We start from the raw sequence: 12474 nt of genomic DNA, 5'->3' as shown, positions 1-12474 counted from the left end.
AAAAGATGGAGAGATGGCAAAAGAGAGACCCTCAACCAGGTGGATTGACAAAGCAACTGCAGCAGTAGGCTTGAGTGTATCAGAGATTGTGAGGATGACACAAGATAGGATAGGGTTCAGATCTGTTCACAGGGTGGCTATTTGTCGTATTCGATGGCACCTAATAACAATTAAGTCCTATGAAGTTTTAGGTGATGAGGATACAGTGGTAAATAGCATTAACAAGGTCACTATCTTCAAGTCCCTTCCTTTTTAATGGAAGAAAGAATATGGAAACATTTCAGAGAGTTCCTTGGCAATAATCTGATTACCACCAGCATGCATGGATGGTCTGGGAGCTTGAAATAGAACATTCACAGCAAGATATTTCTGAGGAGGAGATGTTAGACCTGGAAAAATGAGAAGGAACCAGACATTGATCTAGTAAAGTCCTTTGGGTGGATTTTGCCAGGAAGAAGGATCAACTAAAATGAGTGTCCCATACTAGAACAAAGTTGACTTACTCGAGGACTATAAAGTTAAAAAAGATATAATAATTAGATAGAAGATCTTGGGGCATCTGAAGCATTAGATTTCACTGTCTTCTTTTTTTCAAACCTCTGCTGACAGGTAGGCAGGAGGACTGGAAGACAGAGTATGGAAAATAGGATTACTAAATTTACACTATAGCCACCTGTAGGATCGTTCTTACCTCATATATGACCCATAAGCAACTCTGTAGCCTGTTAAAATACTTAAGTTGCTTCAGTCCTGAGGCTTTGCTATGGATTGAATCACTTGGAAAAGTGGAGGGTCAGTGTAAGAGAGGAAGACTCTTGATGAGATGGATTGACACAGTGGCTGTAGCAGCAGGCTCAAGTGGGTTGAAATCATCAAGATGGCACAGGATAAGACAAGTTTCAGATCCATTGTTCGTAGGGTTGCTATGAGTCAGAGTTTATTTGATGGCACATAACAACAGCATAAGTAGTATGCTCATTCATTGCTTTCAAGTTGGAAATGAATCAGCCAAACCTCGAGCAGGTTTCCGGGAGACTAAAAATGGCACAGGAGGAGATTCCTCATATTTTTTCCCTGCAGAAACATTAGTGGATTGGAACAGCCAGGGAGATGTGGCATTTGGGTTAGCAGGGCAGCTATCTATGAATTACACCACCAGAACTCTCTGTATAGAAATAAATGTTGTTGTTAAATGCCATTGAGTTGTAGGTGACTCATAGTGATCGTATGAATGAAGGACCTGAACACTTGTATAACTTTCTTCATTTCTCCAAGTTCATAGGGTATACAGAGGCAAGCTATTTCAGAAGTGGATGCCATTCCTGCTTCCACGCTTGTTTTAATTGGGGAGCTCCACCACACAGTCCTCCATGGGTGACCAAGATTCCATTTGACAGATCAGGGTCACAGTGTTCCACATCACAGCAACCACGAGTTACCTCTGTACAGCAAATCTACAGATCAGTGCTATACCACCTAGAAGAATGTTTGACCAAAAACAATTAAAAGCAGGCCTGAGGGATGCAGAAAAAAATCACCCACCTTTGGCTTGGTAGCATCACTTTCTGTCCATTAGGCCAACAGAGCTCTCTCATTGTTGTTGTTATTGTTAAATGCTGTCTAAACGAAGGACTGGGACACTTGTATAACTTTCTTCATTTCTCCAAGTTCATAGGGTTTAATCTCAGCAGCTCTCAGTTTCTCTAATACCAGTTAGATTCAGTTTCTCCCTCTTCATCCAGAATCCCCCATACACTTCTAATCTAAAGAATGTTCTTCAATTATTGCTTTGTTTTCCAGTTTTATTATTAAGAAGAATGGGAATCCTAGAACCCTTAATTGTGCGCATGCAAAACCTACACATAGGCCAAGAAGCAGTTGTCTGAACACAAGAAGGGGACAATGTGTGGTTTAAAATCAGGAAAGATGTGCCCCAAGTTTATATCCTTTCTCCATATCTATTCAAACTGTTTGCTAAAAAGACAATTCAAGAAACTGAACTGTATGAAGAAGAATGTGGCATCAAAATTCAAGGAAGACTCATCAACAACTTTTGTTATGCAGATGGTACAAACTTGTTTGCAGAAAGTGAAGAAAACTTGAAGCACTTACTGCAAAAGATCAAAGACTTCAATATGGTTTACATTTCAATATCAAGAAAACAAAAATCCTCACCACAGAATCAGTAGGTAACATCAAGATAAATGGAGAAAAGATTGAAATTGCTAATTATGTTCATTTACTTAGATCTACAGTCAACACCCATGGTTGCAGCACTTGAAAGTACTGAAATGTAAAGATGAACTCTATCATGGTGAAGATCATGAGGATGATGCAGGATAATACGAGGTTTCAATCTGTTGTTCATAGTCTCAGTGTGAGTCACAGTCTGAGAGTACCTAACAACAGTCACGTATATCTCCACTACTTAGAATCATCATTAGTGTTTTAGAGAAACATTCTTCCCCACCTGATAGAAAACCAGAATCACATTGGTTACATCTGTGGAAAAAGACAGTAGGTAGACAAGCTCAGTATAAACAATAAAAACAAGGCCAGAGTTCATTTCTGCGACAGACCATTAATTACTCATATACAAGTTCAAGTGGGAGCTGAAGAAAATTAAAACAAGTCCCTAAAAAATCAAAATATGACCTTTAACATTACCTGAATTTAAAAGCTATCTTAATAGCAGATTTGTTGCATTGAATACTAATAACTGAAGCTGAGACAGTTTGTGAGATTATATCAAGGACATCATCCATGAAGAAAAAGGTCATTGATAAAATAGGAAAGAAAGAAAAAGACAAAAATGGAAATCAGAAGAGACTCTGAAAATTACTTTTCAATGTTGAGAAGCAAAAGCAAAGGGGGGAAATGATGACATAAGATAGATGAACAGAAGATCTCAAAGGGTAGCTTGAGAAGACAAAGCAAAGTATTATAACAAATGTGCAACACTTAGAGTTAGAAAAACAAAAAGAGAAGACACAGCATTTCTCAAGCTGAAAGAACTGAAAAGGAAAGAAAATTCAGCCTTGGATTACAAAATCCTGAATGATATAGGGAGCAGCAAAAGAAGCAGAAGAGTCACTATACCATGTTTTGGTATCATTTGTTTAATTGGCCAGCACCGACCCATTTCAGGAAATAATATATTATCAAGAGCCATTAATGCTGAAGTAAAAAGTCCAAATTGCACTGCAGGCCTTGCACAAAATGAGGCCTTAGGAGTTGAAGGAATCACAATTGAGGTGTTTTCAACAAATAAATGCAGCCCTAGACCTGCTCACTGTTTTATGCTAAGAAATTTGGAAGATAGATACCTTCCCAGCTGACTGGAAGAGATTCATATTTGTTCCCATCTCCTAAAACTGAACAGGTATAGAAATTTTAAGACAGTATATTGTTAATATCACAAACAAGTAAACTTGCTGAAAATTCTTCAGAAACAACTAGAGCAGCATTGACAGGGAATTGCCAGAAATTCAAGCTGGATTTAAAAGGCAGTAGTAAGAGAGAAATCATCGTTGATGTGAGATGGGTCTCGGCTGGAAACAAAGACACCAGAAGGATGTTTACTGGTATTTTATTGACTACAAGATAACATGATAAAATATGGCCAACATTAAAGATAATGGGAATTCCAGAGCACTTCATTGTGCTCATACATAACCTATACCTAGACCAAGAAGCAGTCATTTGAACAAAATAAGGAAATACAGCATGGTATAAAATCAGGAAAGATAAGCAATATCATGATAGATGGGGGGAAGATAGAAGTCATCAATGATTTTATTTTAGTTGGATCCATAATCAACATCCATGGTAGCAACAGTCAAAAATTAAAAAAAAAAAAAAGTGCGCTGTATTGGGGAAATTGGCTGTCAAGGACCTCTTTAATGTGCTGAAGAGCAAGAATGTCAGTTAAAAGACAAAGGTGTGACTGATCCAAGCTGTAGCATTTTCAGTTGGTTCCTATACACATGAAAGTTGAAGAGGGAATAAGGAAAATGCAAGAAGAATTGATGACTTTGAACTGTGGTGCTGGTGAAGAGTATTGAATACTCAGTGGACTTCCAAAACAACAAACAGATCTGTTTTGAAGGAAGTGCAGCCAAGGTGCTCTTTAGAGTGAAGGATGTTGAAACGTCATGTCACATATTTTGGGCATGTTGTTGGAGGAAATCTTTGGGAAAAGAGCTCATGCTGGGGCAAAGTAGGGAGCCAGCAAAAAGAAGACTCAATTAGATGTATAGGGAGCCAGCAAAAAGAAGACTCAATTAGATGTACAGACACGGTGACTGCAACAATGGACTTGAGCATATCAGGGATCCTGAGGGTGGGACGGGACAGAGCGAAGTTTCAATTTGGCATAGGGTTGCTAGGAGTTGTAGTTATTTTGACAGCACCTAACAAAACATGTAATTAGTGACAGAGGTACAAGATATGTAAGTCAAACTGTAAGTGATTTGAAGAAAGCAGTTGGCATCCACAATAATAGTAGGAGGCTTCATTACAGCACTTTCAATGATTAGAAGATTAAAGAGAAATAAAGAAGCATGAAAACAATAGAATTCACAATATTGTTGTTGTTGTTGTTGTTGTTATGTGCCGTTGAGTCGCTTGCAGCTCTAAACTCTGCTCTGCCCTGTGCCAATCTCACTGTCTCCGACACACTCATCCCGATTACCCCACTCACCGAATCAATCCATCTCCCAGAGGGTCTTCCCCTCCTGCGTCTGCCCTCAACCCTCCCAAGCATGATGTCCCTCTCCAAGGACCGATCCCTCCTTACAGCATGACCAAAGTATGTCAGACGAAGCCTCAGAATCCTTGCCTCCAAGGAGCAGCCCGCTTTAACCCTCTCCAGGATGAATCTGTTTGTTTTCTTAGCAGTCCACAGCACCCTCAGCACTCTTCTCCAACACCAAAGCTCAAAAGCATCAATTCTCCTTCTATCCTCCCAGGTCATTGTCCAGCTCTCTGACACATAACAAGTGATTGCAAAGACCATGGCCTGTATCAGATGTACCTTAGTCTCCAGAGACACACCATTGCTCTTGAGTACTTTAGAGATGTCCCTAACAGCAGACTTTCCCATCGCAATATGTCTTTTAATCTCCTGGCTGCTGGTGCCAAGAGTGTTGACTGTGGAGCCAAGCAGACTAGAGCTGTGAACAATCTCAATCTCTTCACCATCCATCCTGATGCTGCCAATTGGTTCAGTGGTGAGAATCTTTCTCTTCTTGACATTGAGCTTCAATCCATATTGAAGGCTGCAGTCCCTGACCCTCAGCAGAAAGCATCTCAGGTCCTCCTCAGTTTCAACAAGCAGGGTTGTGTCATCTGCATAACACAGATTGTTTATAGATCTTCCACCAATCCTGATGCCACATTTCTCTTCACAAGATTAGGAGTTGTTATTTTTGGAATGTTTAATAAAATAAACAAACCACTGGCAAATCTAACAAAGGGAAAGAGGAAGATGCAAATAACAATCGGAAAGGAAATGGGTGGTCTTATAACAGGACCAAATGAAATAAAAAAGATAATAACAAAATACTGTGAAGAACTAAAACACATTTGAAAACCTTTAGGAAATGGATAAATTTTTAATGCCTTCCTGCGCTAACACTGACAGAGGTACACTATTTGTACAAACTCATCATAAAGAAGGAATTGAACAGGTTCTAAAAACATCCTCACTAAAAAAAAAAAGTCCTGGTACTTCAGTGGGAAACCCTACCAGACATTCAGAAAATAACTGGCATCCATTCTACTCATACTATTTCAGGATATGGAAAACAATGGAATACTCCCAAATTCATCCTATGAAGCAAGCCCTGATGCAAAAGCCAGGCAAAGGCAGTACTAAGAAAAGAAATATGGACCAGTATCTCTCATGAATATAGATGCGAAAATTCTCAACAAAATCCTAGCCAATGGAATCCAATACCAATATTGTATTTGAAGTCCTACCTAGAGCCATAAGGCAAGAAAATGAAATAAAAGACATTTGAATTGGCTAAAAGAACTGTCTCTCTTTGCAGATAGTAAGATTCTATGTCCTAAATGGCCTCTGCAAGTAAATGAATCAGAAGAAACCTAAAACCTAACTCATGGACCTGGGACTCAATAGCTTCCACAAGCACATTAATCATTTTCTTAACTCTGAGAAGAATGGGAATCCCAGAGCACTTAATTGTGCTTATGTGAAACCTATACTTAGACCAGGAGACAGTCGTCAGAACAGAGTAAGGAAACACTGCATGGTTCAAAGTTAGGAAGGGTGTATTCCAGGGATGTGTCCAGTCTCCATACCTTTTCAGTACATGCAGAATAGATTATCTGGGATGCTGGGCTCTATGAGGAGAAATGTGACATAAGGATTTGAGGAAGACTCATCAACAATCTCCATTATGCAGATGACACAACCCTGCTTGCTGAAACTGAGGAGGACCTAAAGCGCTTGCTGTAGAAGGTCACGGACTGCAGCCTTCAATATGGATTGAAACTTAACATCAAGAAAACAAAGATTCTCACCACTGGGCCAATTGACAGCATCATGATAGACAGTGAAGAGGTTAAGCTTGTTAACAGCTTTAGTTTGCTTGTCTCCACAGTCAACACTCTTGGTACCAGCAGCCAAGAATTTAAAAGATGAATTGCTTTGAGAACATCTGCTGTCAGAGACCTCTCCAAAGTACTGAAGAGCAACAATGTCAGTCTAAATACTAAGGTGCACCCCATCCAGGTCATGGCCTTTGCAGTTACTTGTTATGTGTCAGAAAGCTGCACAATGACTAGGTATGATAGAAAGAGAATTCATGCCTTTGAGCTGTGATGCTGGAGAAGAGTATTAAGAGTACCATGGACTGCTAGGAGAACAAACAGGTTTGTGTTAGAAAGGGTCACACCAGACTGCTCCTTGGAGACAAGGATTCTGAAGCTTCATCTGACATACTTTTGATATGTTGCAAGGAGAGACCAGTCCTTGGAGAGGGACATCATGCTTGGAAAGGTGGAGGGGAGACCCAGGAGGGGAGACCCTCTCTGAGGTGGATTGATTCAGTGACTGAGGTAGTGGGGGTAGGTGTGTCAGAGACAATAAGATTGGCACAGGATAGAGCAGAGTATGGCTGTTGTACATATGGTTACTATGAGTCTCAAGTAACTCAAAGCACATAACAACAACATATAAACTTCACTGATTTTGATTCTCTAGAGCATCCACCCTGATGCACCATCTGTGCATCTCTGAAACCTGGGATACAAATTATCTGCTTGTAAATAGTGGTGGTGTTGTGTCCATTAAGTTGAAACCGACCCATAGCTGATTCTCCAGGGGGTTGTCAATGGCAATAAATCACACCAGGAGGAAATTGCCCATCCTCCCACAGTGGATTTGAACCATGTGCCTCTGTTATTGCAGTGTATCTTCTTACCACTAGGCCACCAGAGCTCCCTTCTAAACAGGGTAGACATTTCAAAATGGAAAATGGGAAAGAAGTCATAAGTAACATGCAACTTTTTTTTTTACTTCTCAAGGATATTTCTCTGGTGCTGTCTGGGCATGGCCCTGCTCCCTGTATTTTGGGAGATGGCCATGCTCTGGATTATGGGCAGAGGCTTCTTGGGTTTTCAGCTCACCCTTCAGACCCCTGAGGATAGCAATCAAAAAGGACTTTGCTCCGGCCTGCAGACATACTGGTTCCACCCCTTCAGCTTTGGATTACATCCCCATTGTCCTGAACTATAAGTTCAATAAGCTATCAGTTTCAAAGATTAATACCACAGCTTTTCATCATTTGTGCCATTCAGGGTCTCAGAAGAGTTTAAGGTTGTTGGTGTTTCCCTGGCCCCTCCAATAACTGATAGAGTAGTTTTAGGATGATGATGTTAGATGCTGTTGAGTCAAGTACAACTCATGGTGACTCTCAATAATAAAGCTAAACTCTGTCCTATCCTGTGCCATCCTCACACTTCCTGATGCACTCAAGTTCATTGCAACAGTCACTGTGTCAGTCCATCTGGTTAAGGGTCTTCCTCTCTGTCACCAATCCCCCACCTTTCCAAAAATGATGACCTTCTCCAGGAAATAGCTTCTCCTAGCAACATGCTTGAAGTTTGTGAGACAAAGCTTTATCATCTTTGCCTTCAAGAAATGCTCTGGATGCACTTTCTCCAAGACCTAAATGTTTGTTCTTTTGGTAGTCCATGGAATATTCAGTACTCTTCTCCAACATCACAGTTCAAAGGCATCAATTCTGTCATCCTTATTAATTGTTGATCTCCCAAATGCATAGCAAGTGATCAGAAAAACCATCATGGCCTGAATCCAGTGCACCTTAGTCCTCAAACTGACATCATTGCTCCTTAATAATTTGGAGAAGATACTAGACTAGATACTTGCCCAGTGCAATATGTCTCCTGATTTTCTAACTGCTGATAGCAAGGATATTGATTATAGATCCAAGTAAAATGAAGTCGTTGACAACTTGTTTTTTTTCTCTATCCTTCATGATGTGGCCTATTGGTAACAATTTTTGTTTTCTTGACATTGAGATCCATATTGACATAATCCATATTGAAGGCTGTTTTCTTTGTTTGTTTTTTTTTTTGAAGGCTGTTTTCTTTGATCTGCAGAAAGTGCTTCAAGTCTTCCTCACATTCAGCAAGCAAGGTTATTTGCATAACACAAGTTATTGATGGATCTTTTTCCAATCCTGATGCCACATTCTTCTTATTCTCAAATAATTTGCTCAGCATACAAACTGAATAGATATGGAGAAAGGATACAACCCTGACACACACCTTTCTGAATTTTAAACCATTTAGTGTTCCCTTGCTCTGTTCACACAACAGTTTCTTGGTCTAGGTATAGGTTTCACACAAGCACAATTAAATGTTCTGGAGTAGAACCCAATAATTTGCATCTCAAACAAGTTCACAGATTATGTTGTTGCTGCTGGCCTGGGACTACATGGATAAAGACATTTATCTCAAAGAACTTGCTAATGTGCTTGTAGAGACTGGCAAGTTCCAGATCAGGTAATTTCAGAGCTCAATGAATCCAAGATTGACAAGAAAGGTAACAAACTTGCTAACTTCAGAGGCTGAATAATCCAAGATTGGCAAGCAATATGGCAGACCCCTGCATCAATTCCAAAAATATCAGAGATGATGAGCTGGGTGCAGAATCCAGATGAAACAAAGGTTAGCTAGCTTTGCCAGAGAGATTCTATAACCATAAATTGGGAGTTCTGGTGGCTTGGTGGTAAAGAACTGCACTTCCAGCACAAAGGTACGCTCTTTGAATCACTAGCTTCTCCAGAGGATAAAGAGAGTCAACCCCTTCTCATGCAATATATTGTTGTTGTTGTTAGGTGCCTTCGAGTCTAGTACAACTCATAACGACCCTATGAATAGAAGATCTGAACCCAGTCCTGTTCTGAGCCGTCCTCACACTTTTTGACACACAAGAGCCCATTGCAGCAGTCACTGTGTCAATCCACCTGGCTGAGGGTCTTCCTTTCCTTTACCAACTCTCCACCCTTCCCAACATCATGTCCTTCTTCAAGGAATAGCCCCTCCTAGCAACATGTCCAAAGTATGTGAGGCAAAGCCTAAAAATTCTTGCCTCTAAGGATCACTCCAGCTTCACCATCTCCAAGACATATCTGTGAGTTCTGTTGGCCGCCCATGGGATGTTCAGTGCTCTTCTCCAATTCTACAGCTCAAAGGCATCAGTTATTTTTCTGTCATCCCTATTCATTGTCCAGTTCTGATGCATAGCAAGTAATCAGAAAGACTATGGCCTAAATCAGACACACCTTAGTCCTCAAACTGACATCACTACCCCTCAATAATTTGGAAAGGTCCCTAACTTTTCCCAGATTTTCCCAGTGCGTTGTGTCTCCTTATTTCCTGGCTGCTCGTACCAAGGGTGTAAATTGTGGATTCAAGCAAGAAGAAGCTATTAACAGCTTCAATCTCCTCTCCATCCATCATGACATTGGTCCAGTGGTAAGAATCTTTGTTTTCTTGATATTGAGATGCAATCTATACTGAAGGCTACATTCCTTGTTCTTCTGCAACAAGTTCTTCAAGCTGATTAACTGTATCTGATTATGTTTACAATCAGCTTGGTGGGAAGCCTCTTGTGTAGCAAACAGGATCTGGTGGGCAGGCCTTTGTATTTAAGTCAGTTGGGCCTGCTATTGATTGCATTTGGAGAGAATGTTCTTAGTGGTGCAGCACTTGTCTGTCAGTTTGCTGTGCTGAAATTACTTGGGGTTGCTGTGATACTAAAATCTTTGCCCCTGATATGTTAAATTCCAAAAGGGTTTTTCATCATGAAAGGGTCTTGGTGGAGCTCCCTGATTAAGACAGACTAGGAAGCAGGATGGGCCATCTACTTCCTAATAAAAGGCTTTTGAAAACCCGTACAATATACTACCTCTGAAAACTGGCTGGAGGATCAGCTATGAGTCAGTTAACTCAATGATATATCTACATGTAGGTCATATCCCTGAGGAAACTTCCACTACATCAGTTGTGAGCTGTAACCAGAGTAAGGGTCCTGCATGCCACCCTTATCTTATATGGGGTCAGGTCTAATAATATTAGAATACATCAGCAGAAATAACTGCATTGTTACATAACTGCTACATTACCTTATAACATAAATGTCAAACCAGAAAATCCTGGCCAAGGTGACATAAAATCTATTTTTCCCCTTTTATTTTTTTTAGCTTTTTGTTGTTGTTGTTATTGTTGTTGTTTCCTTATTACAAAATCTTTACCAATAAAAGTGGAAAGGATTTTTGCACTAGAATAGGACACACCCAGAGTATCACCAGTACTTGATTTAGATGATTCAGAAGATGAGATTTTGGATTTACATTTGATATTGGAATGTAATAAAATGTTTTGAATGTTAAATACAATGAATGTATTTTTGCATGTAGAAGAACATAAATTTTGGGGACCAAAGAGTGAGATCTTACTAATTTAAGTGTACTCCTCCAAAAATGCATGTTGAGATTGAATTTCTAGACCTGTGGATAAAATTCTAACTTGAAAGACATTTCCCTTGTTACGCTAATGAAGCTATATCAATATCATTCACGTTTTATTCCGTGATTAAACCTAATCACATCTAAGTTAAAAGGATCTTAGACATAGAGACAAGTGAGTACAAGTAGGGGAAAGAGGGGCTAAGTGAAAATAGCCAAAAAACTGAAGGAAGTCAGGGCTACAGAATCTGAAAACACTAAGATCTTCCCCAAAACAAAGAGAGAGGCTTACCCCAACCCAGAGCCCTGCATTCTGACTTCTAGTCTCCAAAATTGGGAAAATAACGTTCTGGTTTTTTAAAGTCTTCCACTTGTGGTATTGTTACAGCAGCATCTGTAAACCAAGATGTGTATGTTACCCATCTTTCACTGTGTGTGTCTGTCTATTCAATTCTTTTTTGTTGTTATTGTTGTGCCATTGAATCAGATCTGACTGGCACAGGAGGAAACTTCCCATCATTCTCCAGTAGAGCAACTGGTGGATTTGAACTGTGTACCTTTGGGATTACAGTACAGCTTCTTGCCACCAGAGCTCCCCCTATTCTACTCTTCTTATAATTCAGAAATTTTTAGACTTAGATCACATTTTACTTCTTTTTTTTTAATGATTAATAGAAGATTTATTTAAACAATAATACACAGTCATCTCTGTCTCACTTAATATGAGATGTTAAATGGTCGTTCCCATTTTCCTTCCTGGATAAGTTTTTCTTTTCTATCTCTCTCGGTTTTGAAAACGTAGTACCAGAAGAAGAGGGGCCCAAGGCCAAACACAGCTCCTGTGAGAGTGAGCTTGGGAGTGGGCCTGAAATTGGGATATATATTTGCTGATCTTGCATATGTCCAACGAGTCAAGGCAGGATCTTCAATGATCGTCTTCCGGTTGGGGTCATTGAGCTGAAGCAGATACTCCCGTTTAAGCCGGGATCTAATGGCCAGCCGCTCAGCTTGAGGCCGCCGGGTCTCTAGAGAGATGTTGTATTCGGCTGGGTCGAGGGTAGTGGGTAGAGTGGCCAGGCGCGACGGCTTGTACTTGGGGAACGACATCTTGGCGACCGGGCCACATTTTACTCCTTTATTATCTAATTAGCATAACAAAAAATGTAAATAGGATGACACCCACAAGTACATCAATAAAGATTTGAACACATTTTTCTAATTTTTTAAAAATATTTTTTATTGTATTATTGTGTGTGTGTGTGTGTGTGTGTGTGTGGTGTCAAATCAGATCTGACTGTATAGGAGGAGATTGTCCCTCCTTCTCCAGCAGAGAATCTGGTGAATTTGAACCACACACCTCTGGGATTGCAGTGCAGCTTCTTGCCACTAGGCCAACAGAGCTCCCTTGAACACATCTTTCCCCCCACCCCCAATAAATGCACAGGCCTTTATT

At 40.2% G+C, this 12474-nt stretch overlaps 1 pseudogene; it reads right to left on the bottom strand.

Annotated features, from left to right (window-relative positions):
* Nucleotides 1-11738: 11738 nt before the first annotated feature.
* Nucleotides 11739-12128, bottom strand: LOC102851087 (annotated as a pseudogene).
* Between the last annotated feature and the right edge of the window lie 346 nt (nucleotides 12129-12474).

This window comes from Elephantulus edwardii, unplaced genomic scaffold (genome assembly GCF_000299155.1).
Source record: "Elephantulus edwardii isolate Elephantulus edwardi_28Jun2011 unplaced genomic scaffold, EleEdw1.0 scaffold00037, whole genome shotgun sequence".
Lineage (NCBI taxonomy): Eukaryota > Metazoa > Chordata > Mammalia > Macroscelidea > Macroscelididae > Elephantulus > Elephantulus edwardii.
The sequence above is the reverse complement of the archived record's forward strand: the minus strand, read 5'-3'. Positions and strand labels throughout refer to the sequence as shown.